Source organism: Scaptodrosophila lebanonensis, unplaced genomic scaffold (genome assembly GCF_003285725.1).
Source record: "Scaptodrosophila lebanonensis strain 11010-0011.00,11010-0021.00 unplaced genomic scaffold, SlebRS2 tig00000043-arrow-pilon, whole genome shotgun sequence".
In the NCBI taxonomy this organism is placed as follows: Eukaryota; Metazoa; Arthropoda; class Insecta; order Diptera; family Drosophilidae; genus Scaptodrosophila; species Scaptodrosophila lebanonensis.
The window spans coordinates 9,503,815-9,530,949 of record NW_022060545.1 but is presented as its reverse complement, the minus strand read 5'-3'; the positions used below and the strand labels follow the sequence as shown (position 1 = coordinate 9,530,949).

Here is a 27,135-nt window from a genome sequence, read left to right as displayed (position 1 = left end):
GCGCGCAAAATGATAAATACGCTTAGACATAATTAACTTGCGACTTTAATTAATTTTTAATGAAAAAGTTAATGAGGCGAAAACATATTAAAGTAACAAACTAACTGGCGCACAGCTTTCTGCAGCAATGATGTTTGTTAACGGGCGTGGCAAATGGAAAGGACTAGGTTGTGGGCTGGTGGCTGCCGGCTTTGGGCAGTGTGGGCTGTGTGGGCTGCACAGGTACAGACTGTTTTTCTCATTTCGGATGTGTCACATATTGATGTGCGTTGCCACAAACTTCAATGAACTTTATTTGTATGGATTAGCGTAAGATAACGCTTCTAATGAACAATGTACATGACTAGTTTTAATTTATTTCACATTAGAGGGTCGTTTGGCGCATTGCTTCCAATGAGTAATGGCTGATACAAGTTGAAAGTCATGGGGCAAAGAAAAGAAGAAAAGAATGCTGATCTATTTTCCCCACTAAATAACCCAAGTTCGGGCACATTTTTTTATGAAAAGATTAATCATTTTTGGTCACAACTTTATTGAAAAATATGTTTTACATACACCACAACAGATTTCTTTTTTTTTGCCTGTCTAAGTGATATTTCTAGACGGCCTTTGTGCAGCTAACGTTGATTGAAAATGTTCCTATTTAATTATGTTTTAATGTACCTTTTATAGCAAGTTGTGAACAAATATTAACATGTTATTCGAGCAAATCAGGAGGAAAAAAATAAACTTAAAATGTAATTAAATATAGATCTTACAAATAAATCTTTTTGTATGATTCGTCTTTCTCGATTTGATTCAACCATTTAAGATAAATAAAAAACAATACAATATATTTAAATAGCACGAAAGTGCAATCGTAATCGAATCCTTTCCAGCTTTAACAAATTCAATCAGTTTTACGAGATATCAATAAAAGGATTATTAATAATACAAAAAGAGGGAACTATGATTTTAAAACTATACCACTATTTGTTAACCTCATACAAAAAATTCAAATATATTGGAAACCAATTTTTAACTTTCAGGGTTTGATTGTTTTTATCAATCCTTTGGTAATTCGATTATTTACTCGGGGAAATATTTTAAGAGGATGAGCTGAATAATTATAGAAAGTAAGCGATGCATTCAATTGATATAAAAAGAACTTTATATTCAAAAAGACTGCATCTCACTCCAATTAAAAAATGTATAAGCTTTTAGTCAAAAATGTAAGCCACCTTTCGGACGATAGTAACGGAAAGGGCGGTTTAAGAAAGTTTTACGCACGGATAAGCAAATTGAGGCAAAAACCACGTGCAATGAAATGCGAACAAAAGAGGAGTGGAGTAGAGGAACAGGAGAAAAACTATATCGTTTATTACACATACGCCACGTAGTCTGACAAAGTTGCAATCTCGCTTATGATGTCTCAACGCGCCATTTTTAAAAGGCTACGTATACGTAATATTCGCCAGCAACAACGCACCCACAAACGACAGCCGCTTTAATTGGATTTTCAGTTGCTGCCGCCACCACCAACGCGGCTGCCACCAAAAGTACAAAATACAGAAGAAGAAAAAAATTGCAATTTTCGACAGGCGGCTGCTGTCTGACTGTCCGTCCGTCCGTTAGTCCGTTCGTCCGTCCGACTGTCGTTTCATTTCAGCTCAGCTCAGCTCAGTTTTGCTCGTTGCTTTCTTGCATGCGCGTTTTGTGCTCTTCCCAACCACCTTCTATATTTTTTTTGTATTTCTGGTTTTTGGGTTGTGTGTGTGTGTTTTTTTTTTGTTGGCTGAGGTTTTGCACAAAACATTTTGCGCTGGCACTTTTCGACATCTGCCCTGCCCCGCCCCGTCCTGCCTTGCCCCGTCCGCCCTGGTGCTGTTGAACTGCTCGACAAGCCGTAAAGGCGGCCGTTGTTTTATTTCGCGTAACAAAGTTTACATTTCACACATTCATCACTTTTGGCAGCTGCAACTAATAGTGTGCAATGTGGGCAATGGGCGAGCCATTTAGGGGCGTTGTCAGCATTTAAGTAGCAGCTGCCCAACAGGCCACCACTGTCTGCGAATGGGGCGTGGCAGGACAGTCGCCGCATTAGTTGGCGCGTGAAAAATGTTGCCTAAGAAGAGCAAAATACACATTACTCTTACATATACATATACATACTCGTATACTTTGAAAGTCGTATAAGTATAAATGTTTGTGGCCTTCTGTAAAAATTGTATTGCACTTTTCGTTTTGTGCGCCAACTGCAATGTTGTCCTTCTATCTTCGGCCTGACAATCTGTGCCAAACGTTTTTGGGCCTTTGTGCCTTTGACTTGTGCCAAAAAGCGGATTAGAGAGCATGTTAAAGTCAGCGCATAAATCAAAGTTAGGTAGGCTGCTGAACTTAAAGCTTTAAAGGACGACATCCCATTGTTGATGACCTTTTTCGTTTTTCCAATTCCCTGCCCTTTTTTTCGTTACTGCTTTTTTGTATTTTTGTTGTTGGCTGCTCGCCGCTGGGGAATAAATATAAATTCCTTGACTGGGGCATAATTTTTCTTCACTTTGCACATTGTTTGTAATATTTGCCATGCCGCAAATGCCGTTCATGGCTTCATTCCGGCACACACACACACACACAGACAGAGACACACATACATATGCACATTTGCTAACCTTAGACGGGTTGACGACATCAACATCGACGACGAACTCCGAGGACGACTGCGGACGAGAAAGCACGAGCGACAACTTCGACGACTTGACTTGACTTGACTTGCCATACATCGATATGGCGATTGGTTTGCCGTTGTCTCCGGCTCACACACACAGGTACATATCCGCTGATATAGCTACACAATGATGAAGCTGTTGGCTGTTGGTTTAACATGCTGCCCTCGTTGCTGCCCCTTTCAAGCAAGTAAGCAGCCAACCAGCCAGAGACTCAGCCAGCCACCGCACACTTGGCCAGAAGCACAAACGTCGAATACCAAACTCAACTTTGTAAAATAATACTGATATAAAATAATAATACAGGAAAATTATACTTAGATTTATCAGACTGTGCTGCCGATTCACAATTTGAGAGTCTCCAAGGATCGCTGGTGAATCCTTACCTGAATTTCTAATTCTCCACTTACTGGATTTCCGAGCTTTTCTCAGAAAAATAAATATTTGTAATATAGGTAGAATATACAAATGTATATTTACATTCTTTCGTATTAATTTTTTTTATTCCTATTTATTTTTTGTATTTAAAAAAATCAACAATTTAGTCTGTCGATACAGATTACTATAAGATGTTTTATATTACAATAGAGAGATATGGAATAATATTATGTTATAATTTCATAATATATACTATACAACATAGTCTATAAATTTTATGGACTATTTTCAAGCATAATGCTTAATATATGTAATTATGGGACTCATGTTTTTATTCTCTTTTTGAAAATATTAGCTTATCCGGCTAAACATTTTTTTAAAGCTTTCAAATGAAATTTAAAAATGTTGTCCGCTTGAATTGCCTAATATTATTTTAAGAGAAAATTAAATCTAAAGTAAATGTTAAATTTTTAAATTAAAATGCAATTTTTGTTGGAGAATATTGAACCAGTGTGCAGCGCATGACTCTTGACGTTGCACGTTGCGCTGGCAACATGGGCAATTGACGTCATAAAGCGGGAAACACACACACACACATACACAGAGATACACAATGGCGCGCACACGTGCACACGAATACATTGAAGCAATTGTAAGACAAGACGTGGCACAAAAAGTGTCTTCAATCTTTCAACGTGCGTTACAGCAGCCATTGATCATTGGGGAGCGATACTGATTTATGGAACGCGCATTAAGTTTGAATTTCTTGGACGGCTACACACGCACCAACACACACACACACACAAACACACATGCAAAGCATAAAGCCCAGAGCGCAGCTCCTTGGGTTGCCACTCGCCTTGCCCTCTGACGTGTCTTATTTCCTGCACATAATTCATCTTCATTTTAATTTTGCAACAAACGCAGAGACCGGGGACAGAGTGGCTGCAGTTAAAGAAGCTGCTGAGGCTGCTGAGCCTGATGTTGATGGAGTAGCTGCCATGCGGCTGGCTAGCCTTGTCCTGTCCTGGCATTGCCATTGCCTCTAGTTGCCTCCAGTTGCCTCCACTTGCCTTCTAACTACACAGCCATTTGATCTTAAATCAGACGCTTCATTATCTTAATTTACTCTGCACCCCTTTACGCTTTACATACTCTCGTCTTTCTATTTTTTTCCATTATATTCTTTTTTTTGTGTTCTGCTGCTGCAAAACTTTGCAGACCGCACACAAATTTGCGCCCAATTGCACTTTGGAGCAGTTTAATCTGCGAAATTGCCGGCGCTTTGTTAGACAGAAGCACTAGCAGCAGCAATGGCGATGGCAATGGCGATGGAGGTGGCGGCCTGCTTGCAATTTCTGCAAATTGCTTACATTACGTAAATGAAGATAGTCGGGAATGGCGCGACGCTGGCGACTCGAGCCGCATTCGTATCGCGGCCAGTCATCAAGCAACTGCAGGCATATTGCGTATACGCAACGCTGCAGCATCTAGTTATTGTCTAATTGAGCGTTATGCGGCACCAGCCGTAGCACCGACACAGCGGCAACTCAAAAATCTTGCGGCATGCCACTGGATGGCACGTATATACAACCATTCAAGCAACTTTAATTAAAGCCGCGACGATGGCATGACACACTTCACACACACAAACAGACAAACACACGAACACCCACCACTCAGACACATTACAATACAATTAATTTATGACATTTTAGCATGATAATGCTTTTACTTAGTGGCTGTATACCAGCCACCTACCATGGCAAGTGCACAAATGAAGCACAACGATATGATGCGAGTATGAAATGAAACGAAATGAAATGCAAACTGTTAATGCCAAGTGCGCATATCGCACGTCCTGCCCGCCCCCCTTTTGTCGTCCTATCCCTGCCGCCACCTCCTGTTGACGCCCGTGGCATTTTATTTATACGCGCCGGCAACATTTTAATTAAAATAAAATATTAAATCAATGCCGCGCCACAATTCACAGTTAGTTGGTGCGCCAGGCAACAAACGCGTAATTCATTTGGCACAGCATGGCCGACCAAAGCCATACAGGGAGACAGAGAGAAAAGTCGACTGAAATAGAGGGAGCAAGTGATGTAGCTCGATAGTATAAGCGAGAGCTAAAAGAGCAATGACAAGTCGCTTAATTACCGGCGGCTGCCCATTAACCCATTAATTAAAGTGACGTCAAAGCCAGTACCAGAAAATAAAACACACACACACACAAAAAAAAAGATTGTCCCAAGCCCAATGAGGCCGACACACGAAAAATTCTAACGGCAGTCTCATATTTATGGTCCATGTGAACTGCTAACTGTGAACTGCAAACTGCACGACGAGAATTAAGAAAATCCTAATCTGCGACACGCTGAATTTCCCACACCCTTTACAAAGTCAAATGGCATGCCCGAAATGAAATATCATTCTGAGCTCTGAGCTGAAAAATACATTTCATTAATCAAAAAGCAATCGCGGCAAGTACTTTTTAGACATAAATACAAACGTAAATAAGCTGTTGTTAAGGTGGTAAGCCCACTAAAATCTGTGACTGAAAAGAAAGAAAGTAAGGCCTAATGATTGATATTCGCCAATTTAATTTAAATTTTCTGACTAATGCAATACATGTACATCGATAAAAGTAGTTTTAGTTTTGTAATTAAATAAAAACAAATATTACATAACAATTAAGCATTAAAAAATTAAATTCAGAGCCAAACATTTTGTATTTGCAAGAAATATAATGAACCAATTAAAAATTGTCACTTCCCGACAACGAACTAAGACAGTTGGTGTAATTTTCGCTTTTGATTTAAAAATGTCGCCAAAATATCAGTTGACATAAAGAAATGGTTATAGAGACCATTAATAAATAAAGTATGGTAGGAAGGAGGACGGACTTTCAAGTCTTATTAAAAACATTTCCAATCGCTGTTGTTTTATAAAAATTACCTTAAACCAAGAAAGCAACGGAAGGACAAATATATAAATAGTGTTAATTGTTGGTGGGTTGTTTCCGTTTTTTAGTTTTGAAATACGAGACTTATGAACGCCACTGCGGTCTCATAATTCAATTTTAGAAAATATAAACTAAACATATCCACCACAAATCATGAAAGCTGATATATTAGTGTTCCTTCTGAGCATTTAAATATAAGTGAAATACTTGTTCTTCAATATTCTGTTAACAACTGCATTATTGAGCGCAAATTGTGCGCAAAAAATCGATCGAAATCGGTAAATTGCCATTACAATGTAAATAATTTATAGTTCACATCGGTCGAAGCTGATTAAAAATGCAAATTGAACAACCACCAAGACTCAATTATCCATCAATTTTCATAAGGAATTGCATTATTAATTGTATTTCCTGCAATTATCCTCTGATAAAATGTATGCAGTTCCCACAATTGTTAAAGATAGCTAATACTTAGTAGTAGTAGTAGTAGATAGTTTCTGGGGCAATCGAATAGATATGGTATATAGACTATTAATCAAGCAATCATATGTATTGCTAAATGGAGAAAAGAAACTTTTCAATTTAGGCAAAATGTAGCTTAGAGTTCGAAGTGGACACTGAAAGTAGATCCAGTTAAATGGTAGAGTATGTAATTACTCATTATTACTTCATCGACCCTAATCCCATTTTTCAACTGCTGCTGCCAAATCACATGACATAGTTAGTGGAGCTCATTTTTCTTGCATTTTTTGTTGTTTTTGTTGTAGTTGTTGTAGCATGAAGCTCACCGATTTATGGACCGAAAAGTTGGCCCACAGTTGCGGCCGTTTAATGGCACAGTCAAATGCCAAATTATATGAAATTAGTCTTAGCCTGGCGTTTAAATATTAAAAACGGAAGAAGGCATAAAATAGAAACTAAAAATCAATGCAGCGTATGGCGAGTGTCAGAGACCAAATGGCAGTTCAATAATGAATAATAACGGGGCCGAGCTGGAAACTTTACGATGCTGTCCATGAGTCTCTATTGGTCTGTATGTGTGTGTGTGTGTGTGTGTGTAAGTGCCACACGCTGTGCTGTCACAACAACAACAAAGGCGGCATGTCGGCAAAAACTTTGGCAATATATTTGCAACGCATTACGCGGCATGTCAAGCGTTTTATCGCGCGTATTTTTCAATTTTGCGCAGGACAGTCACACACACACACACAGTCACACACATGCTGAGAGTGTGTAGCATGATGAAGCAGAAGAAGCGCAGGGCGACTTTCTGCCAATGACACTCGACCAAGCGCCACCTCCGCTGCAATATGCTGCAAAAACAATAAAAATAAAAAAAACAAGCAATGGGGCAATGTCGCGTTTTATACATTCCTTTTTTATTATTTATAATTTTCTCTTTTTTCTGCTCTCGATTTCTCTTTCTAATGGCAGCTCATGTGGCGCTTTTGGTCATATTTCTTAGTCTCGTGCAGAGATAACGGGGCGCGCGCTCATAAACAGACAGAAAAGTGAGGATGATGATGAAGCTGGGCTGTGCTGTGTGCTGTGCTGGCCATGTGTTGGAAGTCACCAAATGCAGCAGGCGAACGAATACAACAGCAACAACTGCAAAAAGAACAGACACACACATACTCACTAAGGGTAAGCACATTGCACATTGGAACATTTCCGATGGACGTTCATATCCGCTTTTTGTCGTTCTCCACAAATATTTCCATGTGTGTGTGTGCGTGTGTGTGCAACGGTGAGTGTGTGATTTTGAGAGCGCGTTTCAAAAACAGGAAATACATTATAGCAGCTGCCTGGTAGATAGACTTATGTGTAGCACTGTTGAAAAATTGCCATTGCCACTGACACTACCTCGCCCGCTGCCACTGTTGTTGTTGCATCATTTTTTATATTTTGTAAATAAACTTCAACGTGAGTTATGCCACACATACACATATACATACACACACTCAAACGCTCAAACACTCAGCCACTCATCCACACTCATATTTTGGTGTTACATAACAGCTGCGACTCATATATCACAAAAAGTACAAATATAATAAAGAGCGCGTAAAAAAGTGTAGCATACTTTAGTGCGCTCGCAACACATTGATAAGCAGCGCCCAAGCCCAACACAAACTACCGTTCGGCCAAATTTCACATATGTAATGTAAAGTAATCTATCTAATGTTTCGCATGGACTATATGGATGTGAAAAAGCAGGTAATATATGTGCGGAAATGTTGTGACACTTGTAGATAGCACAGCCATGGGGAGTGTTGGCATTCGGTCGGTGTCTTGCAAAAATGAATTTTGTGTGAATATAGTATTTTGGGCTAAGTGGTTTGAGAATCTGTCCCCAGAAGCACAGAAATATAGCGTAATGATCTTTAGGAAGGTTGGACAGAGAAGCAACAATAGTAATAAACCGGAAAATCGTTAAAGAGGCACGTGGGAGTTGAGGAAGACAATGAAAGATTGCAGCCGTATGTCGATGATGTGATAAGCTTAATATTTACAAAAAAATATCGAATGATTTACAAATAAGCAATAAATGAATTTATAAAAATCAACACCACATTCGATTAGCAAATGTTATTACACTCAAACGGGTACCGTGACTGATTGTTGTTCAAAAAACAAATCACTCTGAAAATGAAAACTGATTTCGATTCAGACTTCCTTGAGAATAAATATAGAATAAAAGAATAAAATAGAATAGAATATAACATAATAGAATAGAATATACAAGTAGATTTTTTTAAAGAAACATATGTATGTATTCAAGTTGATACTTAACTATGTACACTTGATATACAGCTGTGCTCAAAATAATAGTAGTACTAAAGCACACTGTGGTGCAAAAACTTTGTTAAAAATATAGCTGCATATTGTCTGGAACTACTTTAATATTCTGATTACAGGCATTCACATTTTCAATGGGGTCTCTCCATATCTCTTCATCATAAAAATAGAAAGCAATCGCAGATAAACAAGCATCAATGTGGTATTTGTGGAAATCAATCTCTGAGTTTCTGCTACACAAACTTGCTATGCTTTTTGTAACAGGTATTCATAATAATGAAATTAAAAGGTTTCTTTTCTTGTTAAAAATATAAATAGAACAGAATTTAATACAAATGAATAAACAAATGCTCACCTCACCTCTATGCACATTTTTGTGGCTATAAAATGGGATATGAATAGAAAATTGCTGGCACATAGAATCACATGCTCCTCACAATGTGGGGCCATGTGTGTTATCTGTCTATATATCTCAACTGCTTATAAAAATGTATGCAAAAGCTCTTGGCTTTTAGTCCTGCCACTATATTTAGCTCAAGCCAAAACGCATTTGTTGCCAATTGCTCATTTATTTCCAACTGTCAATATCAATAACAAATGGTTGTTATCCTTTAGGCAGCAAGCCGCAAAAACTAGCACAAACACAAACACACACACACACACACACATAATCATACATACATGCTAATACACACACACACTCTCACATATCTCGACATACTCAAGTTGACTTACTAATTTTGGCCCTGAAATGTACGCTCGCCGCCACTATCAACGTTTACTTTACTGACCGACTGCCTGAAACTTTATGCTTTTTTTCGCTCTCCCACTGCCGGCTTGTCTAGAGTTGTGTCTTCTTTTTTCTTTGCTTACGAGCTTGTTCTTTTGGTACACATGACATGGCAAAAACTGACAGCAGTAATAAAATAAATGAACCGCCATTCTTTTAAATTGAGTTTAATAAGCGTCACACTTCATCGACAAAAGCACTGGAGCCTAACCAGGAGGATCCCCAACAAATGGACGCCATGCTTGGCTGCCCGACTGACCGACTGCCTGCCAGCCCGAATTTGAGACTCCAGCCGAGCCAGAGCGCCCCTTTTACAAATGAACTATGAAATGGTCGGGCCACATGCATATTTGGCACGGACAAGCACACACTCGCACACACACACATATGTATACGCATAACGAACGCTCGCACACTTATTTATTATTCCCCAAGCGTTTGACCAACGGCTAACCCAAAAAATACAGCAACAACAACAACAAAATATATACAAAAATGGCGGGCAAAAGGAAAAGAAGAAAAAAAATTGCCGCACGGTTTCGGTTTCAGCATTTAAATGTTGTCTAATTTGGTTGCCATTCTGTTCAACATGATGTCCTACAATATTTTTGCTGTTGTTGTAGTTGGAGTTGTTGTTGTTGCTGCCCCAGCACTTTTCCATAAACTCTCATATGCGCCAAGCATTTTTTGGTTTATGCGAAAATTTCCGCAAGTAAAATCACATTAAAATTGTGTGCATAGTTTGAGCGTGAAAATCGGTTACACATGAGATTGTAATTACGATAAAAAAAAATACGAAAATAGTGTGTAACTGGCCGACGAGTGAAGCTTTTAATGTTTTCAAAACAGTACACAAGTACTGTTTATTTATAATTACTTGTATAAACAAAAATATCCATGAGAGTAGTGCTTCAAAAGCAACACAATCATAAACTGCTTCCATTTCAGTATGTAATGATAAATAGTTGACGGTACAAAAAAATAACTTTTACATAACTAACTTTTTCACAAAAACATGCTTCATTTCAGTTCAGTTCGTTTTGGCAATACCCCCAAGGGAAACTTTACAAATTGTCGGCCATCGAAATACTCCAACATGTTAGTTGTTGTTGCCAATAGCTGATATATATGATATAGAACGTTACACGAATGATTAAAAAACACTTCAAACAAATCTTAAAATATCAAGGCTTTGGAAACAAAACCGTTAACTGCTTGTATGAAAATTTGCATCTACTTTTAGTTTCGACAACATTTTTATAACATTTTTAAAATACGAAAATGTTCAGCTTTTCCAAGAAGAAAAATCAAATGCATATGCTGTACGAGTATGTAATATATATGTCTCTTTTACCTTTAAAAAAATGTTTCTCAAAATTAGTCCATCAAATTTTAAATTTTTTGAATGAATGAAATAAGCATTACTATTTTGTTACAGCGGATATAAATCATTGGAAGTTGCACTTCCTAAAAGATGTTCTGGATTACTCTAAACTGAACTTGGCAATAAGTTTTATTGTAATCACTATCACTAATATTTCAAACTTTTTTCAAGTTTTTTGAGTACATAAATAACTAATGAATAGTGGTTTGGCAGTCGAGAATAGTAAATAATCGATGCAGACCAACACTCCAAAATCTTTATTTATTTAAGTCTGCCTTTTTTGTCTGAAAATATATTTTTATGAGCTAAAATAAAGGTTCTTCACATCAATAATTGGTCAAACACTTTTCGTTGATTTAACTTCCCAATATTGAAGTTGTCGCTTTTTTTATATTTTTTCCAGTTTGCTTTATTAAAATTTTATTTTAGTGTCTAAAATAATTGAAACCACATTCATACATATATAAACTAATTAAGATCTCATTCATAAAGATAAGTCTGCCTTTTTTGTCTAAAAATATATTTGTATGAGCTAAAATAAAGGTACTTCACATCAATTATTGGTCAAACACTTTTCGTTGATTTAACTTCCCAATATTGGAGCTGTCGCCTTTTCTATATTTTTCCTAGTTTGCTTTATTAAAATTTTATTTTAGTGTCTAAAATAATTGAAACAACATTCATACATATATAAACTAATTAAGATCTCATTCATAAAGATAAGTCTGCCTTTTTTGTCTGAAAATATATTTTTATGAGCTAAAATAAAGGTTCTTCACATCAATAATTGGTCAAACACTTTTCGTTGATTTAACTTCCCAATATTGAAGTTGTCGCTTTTTTTATATTTTTTCCAGTTTGCTTAATTAAAATTTTATTTTAGTGTCTAAAATAATTGAAACCACATTCATACATATATAAACTAATTAAGATCTCATTCATATATTTTTTAAAACTATATAAGGTCAAAAATTAACAAAAGGATAAACAAATTGAGGCAAAAACGAAAAATGCATACATATTTATTTCCTAAGAACTATTTTTTACTTAATTTACATAATATAAGTTTAAGCGACTTGAAAGTTTTATCTCAAATTTAACCCATCTAATTATTCGTATTAAATATTAAAAATATAGTCCAATTTGTTTGTTTTGCTTATAATATTAACTTTCATTTAAAAAACATCTATGTGCATATACTTCTTTCCCTAAGGTACAAATGAAAGATGGATGCATGACGAAAAGCTGCAACTCAAAGATCACAATTAAACAAAAATGTCTGAAGAGATTTTCAATCACATCCGATAATTTATTTATTATATACTCATACTGCGCTCAACATTTGTCGATATCAATTGGGTAAGGAAATGATTTCTATGCAGATTTTGACGCGAATTTTCCAAGCTCCCCTCGTGCACACATAAATGTGGTTCAGCGCATAAAAATGCCTTTAAAAATAAACATGCAGGCGAAAAAGGTAGCGAGTAAAATGCTTATGGTGATGTGAGGGGCGGGGCGGGGCTGGGCGGTGAGGCGTAGGGTTTGGCATTCGCTTGTGCAGCCAGCGCGGCGACGTCGCGTTGTTATTGTTGTTGGTGTTGTTGCCACCCTGGCCGTAAACAGCCAAATGAGCCAAATAAATGTTATTTATACAAAAGCAGCAAAAATAAAAAAGTAAAAAAAACGGAGAAAAAATCTGAATCAAGTCAAGCAAAAATTGCAATTCCTTGTTGTTGTCGTTGTTGTTGTTGCTATTATTGTTGCTGCTGCCTTGTGTGCAAGCCAATTCGATTTATATATTTATATAAAATTCATGCGATATGAAATCATATAGGTAACTAAATATGGCCAAACTGCCAGACAGCCATTGGCTTTTGTGCGGCGCCGTTATGTAAACATACGCACACATACACACACACAGCTCACATGTATGTATATGGGGCAATAGGTGGTTTGATGGAAGCGTACGAGGTGAGGGCAAGCCGCTTGTACAAGCGATTGAGATATTTATTAAACGGCAACAACAACAACAGCAACAAAAGAAAACGAAGCCAGAAAAGTTGCCTTAGAATTGTGCTTGTGTGGCATATGTAAGCAATGCACACACCAATACATGCACAACCAATCATGCATACATACATATATGCTTATACATACCTACAAACATACCCATATGGCAAAATAAACGCGCACATAAATAAAAGACAATGTCAATTCGAGTGGAGTCCGCGACTGAAAAGAAGTGGTGGGGGATGGGGCCATGGAGGGCGCTGGCGCTGCAAGGCAAACAAAATGGCGAAATGGGCACACACACACACACACACAAGTACACACAAAGGCAAATGCCTTGTGAATGTGGCTCGTATATTTATTTATGGCTTTGATGAGCCGAAGTTATGGCAAAAAATAAAATGAAGGCAGCCGCCGGGGAGGAAAAAAAAACATTCACTCACACAGGGTAACACATACATATAGCAGAGAGCGCACGATTGGCTTTTTTAGCAGTTGTTTTGATTGGCAGCGCCACAAACTTTGCCGGCTAATTAAAATGGCAAATCAAGGGACCAGCCAAGCCAGCAACGCAGCGCTGCGATGTGACAGGCTATGCAAACATTCCCCACCAATGTTGACAGGGTACAAGTGAGCCCTTTACACGTAAACACACCTACACCTACACACACACACCTATATATATATATATATATATATACCAATACAGGGACACTGTCAGCACTATATGCTACGCAACATTAATAGAGCGTGAATTTTAGCGCAAATATGCAAACAAAGCCGTGCACACAGTGAAAAGAGCCCGCAGCATTTGGATTTGGATTCGGATTTGGATTTGGATTTGAATTTAGATTCAGATTCTGATGCTGCTGCTGCTGCTGCTGATTCCGATTCTGATGCTGATGCCGATTCGGTCTCATGTACGCCTTTTGCTTTACCCCACAATGTTTTGACAATCAAAAACCAAAAGTCATTTCATTATTGGTTTTGCGTAATCGAACAAAAGTGAGACTGGCAGGCAGGCAGAGCTGACGACGCCAGCGACGACATCAAAAGTCAATAGAGTCAGTGAGGAAAAAAAAGAAGAATATACTATGTATATATCGAAACCTGAAACGTGGATGCAGTGAAGCGAAGTGAGGCAAATATTTTGACTTTGACACGGCGAGCCAGAAGCCAACGTTCAACAACCAACAGCGAGCTGTGGAGAGACTCAGAGACCCACAGGCCAACAGACCCAGAGACCCACAAAAACCAATCCGCGCACTTGACTGAGCCTGCGCGCGACTTCACAATAAAGTCAAAAGTGTAAATGACACAGTTCGTTAGGTGCGCTACGGCCAGTGCCAAAAATTCCCACAAATTATTCCGCATACGCACATATATACAAGTATATACATATGCCATCTACATACGCATACTACAGAGTATATATATATACCACCAATACCAGTATGTATGTATTACTGTGTTTATAAATGTGTGCACATGTATGCCTACAGGTGAGACACGATACACGTTCATTGAGACAATGTGGCCATTGCATTCACATTCGGCAACAACTTTATTGAAATGGATAAAAGGGAAATATTTTCCAGAATATTATATCAATGAATATAGAATACCCGTACTATGTAGTTTTGATACAGTTGGTTGAACAGCATGCCCATAAAAACTTCAAACAAGAGAGGAGAAAGCGAGGTAAAGTTTGCTTTTTGTATGCCAATGTCTTGTTGCTATTCGCAAGGACCAATTCATCAATAAGTTAATGTTGAGAAGGAATGTTTGGTGTTTAAATGTTTGCTATGAAGTGAATTGTTTTCTTTATTTGTTTTAAATAATAATGCATCCAGAAAACGGTTTCCATGGTTTAAATCAAAATATGTATATTGGAAAAACCAAAAGAAGTCTTTCAAGTGGAACTCTAAGTAGAATTTAAGCACCAAACATATTTCCAAATATATTCAAATTACAAAAATTATTCTTTACAAAGTACTAATAACAATAGTTAATTTATAAAAATAAAGAATTCCAAAAAAATATTGCCAATCCCGATAGCAAATAAATGATAGACTGTTTTTGATATTTTACAATATATTTAATCTTTTTTAAATTCTTAAATTAAATTAAATTAATTTAAGATCATTTGAGAATTGCAAATTTCTCTTTAAATTTGTAAAGTCTTAATCTTGATTTAAAGCAGCAAGGTTTATTAAATACTTTACACAATTTGGTTTTTTTACAGCCGATCTCAAATGTTATTCGATTAATATTACGACTATTTTAATATCATTATTCAATATTTGTATAGAAATAGTCGTCAACGTATATTATTCAAAAACACATTTTTAAAAATATTAATGTTTCGGATATAAAACTGCAAGCTATCGAGAAACCTTTTTTAAAAAATGTTCACTCAGCTAGTAGTATGTGAACTTTGACAACAAAGAACGATATTTTTGAATCAAGCCTCTTCGAATAGTTAGTCTTCAGTTAGTAGTTCTATCATTCTATCCTTCTGTATATTTTTAGAAAAGCTGCATAGACGTTTGGCGTCAATAGCTCACCAATCGAATGAGTCCTAATAATCCTTTTAGCTTACATAATTTTATTTATTTTATACTTCACACAAATAAGACGTGTATGTTTTTACACTTTTCTTATTATGCTTACATACAGCTCTACCTGCTTAGGCTTAAGACCGATGTTTGTAAAAAATTTTGATGTCTCCATCCTTCTGGCAGCCTTCTCTCGACAAGTTAATGTGAGCAGAAAAGTCGGCATTCCGAAACCGACTCAGCTCTCAGCATATACGACATTAAAGAAATCGCAATCCGCTTTTATGGATGCATTCATTGACAAAATACTATGAGAACCATCTTATTTCAACAAAAATGTTTTTTTTTTTTTTTTGAAAATATAGTAAGCTTGAGCTCTTGGAATTATTTATGAGCAAGTGTGTCCAAACTTTTTAATTTTTAATGCTAAAATGACAATCTGATGCCTGCTATCTGTGAACTATTTAAATAGTTAAACTTAATTGAATATCAGATAATAATAATAATAAAAAAGGACGAAACATACTAATTTGCATATCTCTGAATAAAGTTAAATATCTTGATAGACCTCATATTCACAATTTTAAATTATAATAATTCATATTTAATGTATATTCTGAAGAAAATTTAAACAGGAAATCGAGTTGTGTTCAGATAAGAACAGCAAGCAACTTATTCAATTCGCAGACGCATTCAGAAACATCACTTAAGTGTACAAGGCTATCGTCGTACACACACACACATACACACAAAGCAGGACATGTGTAGGTGTTTCCAACGCTTAACATACAATTGATGCGGATAGCTCGCCTTTGGCATTGGCTTGCATAATGCCGGGGCGTGGCATTCCTATTGCTGTTGCTATTGCCGTTGCCGTTGCGTTTACGTTTGCCTTTGCCTATGCCGTTGACTGGGCCCACACATTAAAGCACGTTTCGTATGTCAGATGGCCGAAAAGGCTTCAAGTCTTATGCGCCAAACACCCATTAATGGCTGGCGAGTGGTGTGAGAAGAGAATGGGGGGTCATTACAGCCGTCGGCTGTATGGAGCACAAATCCAATATGCCAACAGTCGAAGGCAGTCGAAATGGCAGCGTCGCAGTCGCAGTCACAGTCGCAGTCACAGCCTCATTCACAGTCTCAGACAGCAGCCTAGATTTTTGATGGTAAACGTGCGCCTAGCCTGACAAATATTTTATGCGCATACAGCCGAATCGTAACGAAACGAAAAGAACCGACAAAAAACACAGAAAATCATAAAAGAAATGTTACAGGCTCTGACTCTCTTAGAGTCTCCTCCTGCAACTCCAAGCGAGTGAATGTTCGGTGTGAATGGAAATGCGATGTGGACGCGATTTAGCTGCACTGCAGCCACAGGCATAGTGAGTGGCTCGTAAATGCCACGAAGCCCAAGGCAACAATACAACACACACCTACATCTACATATGTACAGTGAGCCCTTGAGAGTGCGTATGTATTTCAGTTTTATATAAAATCACCCAATTTATTTCTTTCAACTGTATTTATTACAAAAAAAAAATTGCTTGATTGCTCACTAAAATATCTTAAGCAAAGCTTAGTTTCAAACACTTTTTAGTTTATCATAACCATTATCTATACGCACGATCTGTGCATAGCATATGCAAAAGACGGGCTGGCACTACTTTAACATTGTATCTTAATATTAATAAAATATTTCCTTATACATGATAATCACAATCTAATCCATTAAAAATATTTCTAGCTTGTTTATCGAACGCTAATAAATGATAGTCCTAATTACTAAAATAACTAATTTAATATCATTTTTTACTTTACTCTAAAAATTAGTTCTATTCATTTTCTCCACATATTAATACTTGGTGTTGAATAAGATTAACCCATATTAGACCATTCCACTTGATTAGCATTAGACACTATTTACATTTGATAATAGCTACTATAAAAATAATGCTATATGCATTTATTTTTTGAAATACTTAAGCTCCTTAGAGATATTCATCAATAAAAAGTGTTGTTTATTTATTATTTAATTTTTAAATCAATTACATTTAATTTAACATTTCAATCTGCTACTACATATTTAAATATATTTTCTACACAGATTTTCTCAGAGATACAATTTGTACTAAGCTCCCATATATTATTAAACTCTTCAAAGATTATCTAACAGATTGCGCTCCACATCTATTCGCTCAGTATTTCAGTTCGTTTTGAAAGCCGCCTTAATTGAGGTCCGACTGTACACATGTACATGCGCAAACAAACTTATTTATGCCAATGCGCCCAAAAACGAAAAGCAGCAACCAAATACTCGTATATAAAAAAAAACGCCCAAAAGATACACACACACATACTCATACACATACACATATACATACAAAGGCGACACGTATAAAAGATACAGGCCAGCAGATACAATTGCAAGCCGTGAGATACCAAAAATTTGTGTAGCGAAAACAGCGACGACGACGACGACAACGACGGCGACGGCGGCGACGACGCATAAAAAGGATCAAAAGTACTAAATAACAACAAGGAGTCAACAAACAACAAGCACAGGACGAAGATGAAGATGAAGATGAAGACGACGTTGGCGGCGGCAAACGGAGCGACTGAGAGCTTTGAAGTTGCAACAACAATTCCCAATTGGCATGGTAACGACGAGGCTGTGGCCAAAAAAGGACACACCGCACACATACAAACACTCGTAAACTGGCACACACACACACACACACACACATAAGCACGCAAAGAGCAGACAAAAAGCTACAGAAAATATAACACACGAAAATACGTGCAGAAAGACCAAAAGACAAAAAGATAACAACACAGCGCAAAGAAAAGAAAAAACATACGATGATGTTAGCGCTGGCGTCGCGGCACAAAGCAAAAGGTGCAAATAATGCTGAAAGCCAACAACAAGGCGTTGTTAGTCCCATCCACCAGACATATGTATATGTGAATACACTCTAAGAAAATCAGAGTTACTTTAAAACAACAAGCCCACCAATTATATCAACATATAGACACTGGAATATTTGTGCACACATATTTGGAATATTTATAATTAGCTGTTAAGTAGAATACATTTTTCTCCTCTACTTAATCTTTTTTTATGGGTTTTTTAGGTCTACTTGTATAATGTCTCTGACAACATACTTGTATAGCTGTAAATCGAAGCATAGCTGGACAAATGGCAAATAAAATTATACCAGCGTGTCAGAGCTATTAATAGACATTATACTGCTTTTCTTAGGTTTACATATATTTTAAGTTGAAATTCTAAGGTAATATTATTACATTTATTTATTTTAATTTATAATATTATAAGTCATAGTTATTGTAATATGTATCGACAGCATAATTTGTTGATTTATTAAATAAATAAAATAAAAATATTGACAACAAAAACGGAAGGAAGCACTAAAAATGTTTTGTTCATTACGGTCGAGATAATATTGCTTTTTTGTGAAAATAATAATAAATAAATAAATATAATTGGGGTATAATTTTATTTTACAAACAAATTTCGGCAACATTATCAACCGAAGACCTTGCGGTCTCAGTGCAAGCAGTACAGATAAAAATCTATTACAAATCATCATCATTTGGAGTATTGGTATGCCACGATTCTTCTATATGTTCTACATTATATATACTTCTACATATGTACATTATATGTGTATACTTTTAAGTCGATATACATACTTATTAATTCAAAATGTGTCCATATTTTGAAGCTGAAGAAGTCTTGTTTATTTTCTTAAACAAGGCTTTTTAAATTTAAATTATTAAGAATATACATTGAGCATAAAGTAAGCTACACAATTATTCGACTAATCATATTATATAGTTTTTTACTATATAGAATAATTATTTAAGTGTTTCCTTTATAAAAGTTGTATTATTATATTTAATAATTATTTATATTTAATTTAATATAAAATAATAATCACAAAGCTTTTATTTTTATAAATGTGATATAGCAATAAGATTTGAGTTTTCATCAAAATCACAATGGGATTTAGAATCCATTTAATTCTTTGTGTCAGTAACAAATTCTAATCAAAAGTTTGAAGTAGCGACAACAAAATCCACCACAAAGAGCGTAATATATTTTTCAAATAAATCATAGAAATCATAGGCTTTTAAAAGTTTGGAAAACTGGAAAACCCGAAGATAGTTTTTATTAATAACAATAATAATAACAAAAATTACCAACATTTAAAACAATTAAGCATATTATTACTTAAGAAAGATCTATGAATATATATTTTTCAATTTGAACATCCCAAGAAGAAATAGCATTAAGCTTTTTCTTTAGTGTAAATACTTACATATATGTACACGTATATTTATAAATGTTTGTATGTTCTAAGTAGTACAAGTATGTGTTGCTTGTCGACGGGAACATTTGCACGTCTTGTGTTTCTGCTGTTTGAGCGTGCAAATGTTTTCGGATTTGATTTCGTTTCAAAATTGAAAAACTAAACATTCATCTTTTGGCAAAGACTGCTTCGAAAAAAAGAAAACATTGTAGCAAAGCATGAGCATGAACTAGGTACAACAACGGCAACAGCAACAGCAACAAGAGCAGAAGCAGCAGCAACAAGCAAACAAATAATGTTAGCCAAAAAGAGGAATGATGGCGCACAGACAAGCAAGCAGGCAGCTCAGCAAATGCTTTATTTGTATTTGTCTATCACATACATATACATACATACATACATAGGCAGACATACAAACACACACTTAGAGGCAGGAACACATTTACAATGCACTGCGATTTTTGGCTAAATTCGTTTCGACGGCAAAAAGGGTTTTCATTTCAACACAAACACACACACACACAGACACAGACACCGAAGACCAACTGACACACAAACTTTGTGGCCGATTTTTGTAATAACGAAAAACCGTCAATATGTGTGCGCCTTTATCTGTGTGTTTGCCTCTCAGTGTGTGTTTGTACGATCCTTTGTGTGTATTTGCGCCTTGGGTTTGGCTTAGGCCTGTGCTTGCGCCTATACGTCTGGGTTCTGGGTCTGGAATAGGGACGGCGACTGGGACTGGGACTGAGAGTCGGGCTTGGGCTTGGGTTGATTGCTTAAGTAAACGCACTCAGCTCAGCGTCGAGTTGTGTTGAGTTGAGTTGATTCGTTCAACTTTAGTTGCGACCCGACCCCGTTCAAGCAACGGTTTCATATTTTCAACTCTTGCTTTTGTTACTTTTGTATTGCTGACGTTGATTTTAAGGAGGGTCCAGTGTTTTTTCACATCCCCTTATCTCTCCCCACTCCCCTTTCCCGTTGTCGGCACTGATTTTTGCTTTTTATTTTTATTAATAGACTTTTTGTAAAATGCCAAACAATATTTTGTTGAACAGCCCATCAATGAGCAATGGGCGCCCCAAAAATTATGCTACACTTTTTTCTCATCTTCTGACCAAAGGGTTGAGTCTTTGTCTGCGCTCGTTTGTCTGCCTGTGTGTGTGTGTGTCTACGTGCGTGTCCAGCGGCTGTTTATAAAGGATAAGTTGCTAGGAAATTTTCGGTGTATGTTTAATCCGTAAATCGATATGATGATGCATTGTGTGTTTCTATGTTGCCCCAAAAATAAACCGAGAAGCAGCTGAAGCTGAAGATGAAGAGGCAGAAGCAGAAATAAAAGAATTCGTTTTTTTTCGGCCCAATTGGTGAAAGAGTCGTCGCCTCACATAGCTTTGTGGTCAGCCTGAACGTTTCATGATAGCACCAAGCAATTAATTTTGATAGGCCCTTAATTGTTGTGTGTTAGCTTTTATATTATTTTCATCGTCCTCATCATTGTGTAATTAAATTAAAGGCGTACGGAATTTATACTTTATTTTCAGAATTCTTTAACATTCTGCCCACTCATTGAGTAGAATTTGTTGACAAAGGACCCGATACAGATACACAATTATTTGCATCTCTGTCCCGCTCTCCCTCTCTCTGTATCTCAACGTCTATAATACCTTTGTCTTTGGGATCAGGCTAGTAAAGCAAAACAAACCGAAATGAGAATTATGGCTTAAGTCGGGAAAGGAATTGTGTAAGCAATTGCAATGAATTGTGTAAACAAAATATACAAAGTGAAGTATTTCGCATTCGCAAGTTCACAAAGTCGTAACAAAGTTAGCTACCTATACAAATTTACCCCGCATCTTAGTTTTGTTTACATTCAGCATTACTTGCAGCTACGATTTTAAGATTGCTGCCCTAATATATTTACTAAATGTGGAATTACATCGAAAATGGGTTTATTTATTTATGCGCCAGAACAGTAAAGCCTTGCCTCATATTTTTCTATACCAAGGCAAATTAGTATTGGCTGCATACGTTAGCATTTTGCGAAATGTTCGAAGATATAGTCTTCGCCAGAAATTACAAGTTTAATAACAAAATAGTTGAAAATATTTCACGAATAAAAAATTACTTTTAAAACAATTAGTTGATTTTTGTAATTGGAATTACTGACACAAGCGATAATAATCTTAAAAAGCCAGCTAACCTGCCCTGACAGTAAGAATAGTCTTTAATTAGTAAAGTAAAATGAAACTTGTGTACAATTTAAAAAATAATAATATTAATGACACTTATTTATCACACTTAGACAACAAAAGGAAAACTTAATTTAACGTGAAAAAATGAGAATAAAAACAAGAGAGAGTGAGTCGCTTATAAATTGATAATACTTTTATTTTAATTATTATAATTTACCATTTCTTTAATTGTTTTTATTATTAGTTTCAATAAATAAAAATTCACTTTTATAATACGTTTGGAGTATGGTTTAAAAGTCTATTTAAAAACAAAAAATGGAGGAGAAGCTATTTGTTGATTTAAAAAAACATTGTATATTATTTATTATTTTCTGTACCTCTATATACACTATAATATCAAGTTATACTGTTTGAATATAAGAAACATATATACGCGATTTATGATATTACTGCAGTTAAGCTAGCTGTGGGTACTAGATGAGTTTTGCTTTTATTGGCCGCAGAAATTCGGCTTAAAATATTTTGTTGCCTTTTCGATTGAAAAAATAAGGTACTTTATTTGTAAAACCCTTGACAATAATCAATTATTATTAACCATAACTTAGACCAAATTAAAGATCTTACAAATGTCTATACCTGTAATCAAAAGCTTCATATGGGTCTACCCGCTATATGTCTTTTATGTTTGACTGTCTATTACACAAATCAAAACTGAACCAAGGAATTATTCTTTAATTGCGGTAAATGTTTGGTTCTTTTAAATGCAGTGTCCTTACCTAAAAGATAAGCATTATTTCATTTTTATAGACAGTGAGGATATATACAAAATTGAATTTCAATTCCATGATTTATTATAAAGCTTCTCTAATCCGAAAAAATACCTAAAGTCATATAAAACATTTTAAAAAACTCACACAGTCCCATAATATTTTCATGTCCTATCTATTTTATTGTAATAACCACATAAGATTTAAGTCCCCACCCAATCGACATTTCCACTCATATGCACAGGTATAAGGATGTCAATGATTGAAGCTTAAGGATTTTTTTGAAAGGTAAATACATAAGTATATTATAATGCATACTTTTGAAAGCAGTTTAGATTGATTGGTTCGGAGATAAGCGGCCAAAATTGACTTGCTGTGTGAAATGAAATGAAATCACGACAGCTGCCTTCCAAAGCCGATTTATATTACGACTGCAGAATTGTAAATATGAATATTAAATATGAAATGGGAAAATTACGCAACGTAGCTTTTTACAAAATAATATTCCTTTCGACAAACTAATTAAACTAACCATTTTGCGAGCCGAATTGCAACTGACAGCTAGAGTTGTTGCCCATAAATTTCGCAATGAGGAACTTTATCGAATTTGTTGTGTTAACTGAACTAATTAAAATGTTTGATAGAGTTTATTTGCAACAGATTCACAAATAACTTTCAACTACATTTTGGTTTACATCGTACTTGTATTTGAAATTTGCAGCTCTCTGCCAAAATCAACTAAAATTGTTCAATTAGTTTAATCATGTGAACAAACAAGTGGCTAGTTTGTAACTAACTATGTTAATTTTGTGTAATCGAATGCACATATTTGTGCGGAATTATGTCAAAATATTTGTTTAATTTTAATTGAACTTTCACTTACCTTTGCATGCAATAAATTTGTCTACAACGCTAATTCGAGTACATGAACGAGTTTTGTCTTTAATTTTTGTATTTAATTTAGAGGTTGTTTGTTGCTTGTTTTTTTTTTGTCGCGTTTGATGTTAACCCCTTAAAGGCACAATTGCACAATTTGCTTTACAATAATTTAATTTTAGTTTATAACGAGCAGCTTGATTATTGTTTATATTTGATGCTTTCTTATTATTGTTGTTGTTATTCGTTGTTCATTTTGTCACACACACACTCGCGAGCACGTGAATTTCAGTTGAATTTGCTTTATTTATTTTGTATTATGTTTTATTTTTATGTATTATTTTGAGCACACTGGCACCAATTAATGAAAACCTGCTGAAAATTAAAACCGACATTTGTAAAAGTATTCGCCACACAAATGCAAGTGCATGGCCAAACATAGAACGAATGCCAACACACACACACACTCACAGTCACACAACACACACACACACACATAGACAACCGGGCCAAGAGAGCAATGGCAACACAAAAAGCCAAATAAAAAAGCCAAATCCAAATATATGAATTGCTTTCATTTTGTGGGCACAAAATACAGGGATATATGTCGGTCGCAATGTCTGACATTCGGCGGTCTGTCTGTCTGTCTGCCTGTCTGTATGTCGCGTACATTGTATGTGTGTCTTGTTGTGTTTGTGTGAGAGGACGCACATGTTCGGCTGGCGCGCCTGTTTGCATGCATGAATGTGTATTTGTGGGTGTGTGTGTCTGTGTGCACTTGAAAAGCATTTAACACAAAAAGCTATGCTCGGCAAGGCAAGGAAGGGCGAGGATAGGCGAAGAGCAGCAGCAGCCACAAAGATGGGCAGCAGCATCAGCTTCTGAAGCCAGACAAGATAAATGTCAGAGGTTATGGTGTTAATGTCGCTTTTATTTAAAACGGAAATCATTGGCAAGAACAAAGCGAAAATATGTAATAAAAAATAAATTAAATGGAAAAGTGCAACAACAACACGAACAACAATAACAACCAACAAAGCCAGAGCACACGAATGTGTCACGGATTTCATTGCTCATTGAATACGCATTCATTGGTTTGGTGAGCTGCGGAGAAAGCGACGCTTAGTCTGCGAGGACATGCAGCAGGACAACATCATTGAGGCAGAAAGGCACTGGCAATCGAGGCGAGCCGAGTCGAGTCGAGTCGAGTCAGTCAGTCTGCTAGCCTGCCAGCCAGCCTGCCTGCGTAAGCGATAGCGAAGGACACGCACACACACACACACGCATATGCCGATCCAAACGCACACACTGAAAGCGCCTGCGAAAATCAGTGGAAAATAAGCCACAGAGAAAATCAAAACTACGCGCAATGAAGGCGCTGGCCTGGCTGGCTCACTGGCTGGTTGTCCTGTCTGCCATTTGCGCTCGTTTGCATGTGTAGCATGTCGGTGTGTTACGAATCCATATACATATATATATATATATATATATATTTATATATATATATATATATATATATATATATATATATACGTAGATACGTGTGTGTGCGCGCGTTTGTGGCTTTGCCTCGTCCTTTACATTTTTGGCGTAATTGCTTGGCAATTGCAGTTTCGCATTTTATTGAATTTTACACAGAAAGCTTTATATTGCTCGCACACAAACACACACACGCACACACACTCCTCCTCCACACACGTCTGTATGAGTGTGTGTGTGTGTGTGCAGGGAGCACTTGTACAATTTTGTCATAATATTTTTATAGTATATGCCAATTGTTCGTTTGCACGCGCTCACAACATTGCCAAAACATTTGCCTTCGCTCCTACTTTTCTTTTTCTTCTACTCTATGGCATGTTTTTTTCCTCATTTCTATTTTGTTGCTTCTCTACGTTCTGCCTCTGCCACTGCCCTGGTGATTGCCTTGCACATGGACGTCGGCGACGACGACACATTTCCACAACTTGACATATTTATGTGTGTATGATTGCATTTTTTGTTATGTTTTTTTGATCATTTCACTTGCATTATTTTTTGGTAATTTTGCATTAATTTTATTTTATTTTTGTATAATTTTTTACATTCACAAAACAAACGCACAGGCTGACAAACACAGATAGAAAGACGCGCGTGCAACACACACACACGCACAGACATACCCATACAACACACACACACACACATACAGGTTAGAGTTGTACTATGGCCAAAGCCTCTGCCTGCGGAACCGCCCTAAAACAGTCGGAGAAAAACTGAAAATGAAAATTTGTGAAAAATTTACCCAAAGCACGCACGCACGCGAAGCGTCAGCGCCAGTGCCGGAGCCAAAGCCAGAGTCAAGCCAAGCATGCAAAAGAGAGCGCAAAACTCTATGAGTGTGAGCTTTATGCGAAAATACCGTTATTTGTCATTGAAAGCAACAACAAGTAAGCGCTGCGAGCGTAACACAATCAATAAGCTTCAACTCAGTAAGAAGGCGGCCAGCCCGCAAAGCCAAAAGTAAAAGCAAAAGCTCTCGCTCGCTCACTCATTGAAGAGCGAATGAGAGCGGGTGGTGAGCGCCACAGGACTGAGTACGCTGGCTGGCAGGCAGGCAGGCAGCATGCTTGTGAATGCTTGATTTTTAAACAAATTGGCAGAATTTGTTGTTGTTGTCAAACATTGATAATTTCAAATAAAAATCAAGCTCTGCACACATACACATGGAGACACACACGAGCTTTGCTTAGCCACAACTTGCAACTACTTCCTTTCTTGTTTTTTTTTCTTGTAAATACAAAACACACTGTTGGAATTTTTCCGGATTGGCAATGCGCTCAACACGTCTGACTTTCACCGTCGCCACAACATGAATGGTCAGGTGTGCGCGTTGCTTGGCATCCCGAAGCTCTGGCGCTTATGTTGGCGCGCTTAGCCGTTTCTTCTGCTGCTGCTGCTGCTGCTGGTGATGCCTGCCTGCCTGACAGAGCGTAGGCGGCGCTTCACTCTCTCTGTCTCTCTGGCCATGTGTGGGTGTGAGAGCACGCGCGTTTTGCTAAAATACCGTTATTTCTGACAAGCAGTGCTGTCCACTTGCTATCGGCCCAGCCTGTTTAGATTTGACAGCGCAGAGTTGCTGTGAAAAATGCATCAAATGTGAAAGAAGAGAGCGCGCGCGCATATTGAAAAAGCGACACTGTAAGAAAAAAGCAAGCTTTTTGTGACGCGTAACGGCTTGTGAAGGGCCCGCATTGGGTAGAGGAACATTATGATGATGATGCTAATCATAAATTCGCTGCCAAACAACTGTTGAAGTGGCACTCTTATTGAGCTGGCAAATCAGGCCTCATCAATCTGTCAACTCTTTGCATAGACCATACGGCCACTTAGCACACACACAC

At 36.8% G+C, this 27,135-nt stretch overlaps 1 protein-coding gene across 1 annotated transcript in view; it reads right to left on the bottom strand.

Annotated features, from left to right (window-relative positions):
* Positions 1 to 26,586, bottom strand: part of LOC115623206 (glucose transporter type 1) — a 139,365-nt gene extending 112,779 nt beyond the window's left edge. The window contains exons 1-2 of the mRNA XM_030517430.1: positions 26,542 to 26,586; positions 23,763 to 24,130 (exon numbers count right to left, since the gene is read on the bottom strand). The gene's annotated coding sequence lies outside the window, so the exon portion shown is untranslated. The remainder of the gene's footprint in view (positions 1 to 23,762; positions 24,131 to 26,541) is intronic.
* Between the last annotated feature and the right edge of the window lie 549 nt (positions 26,587 to 27,135).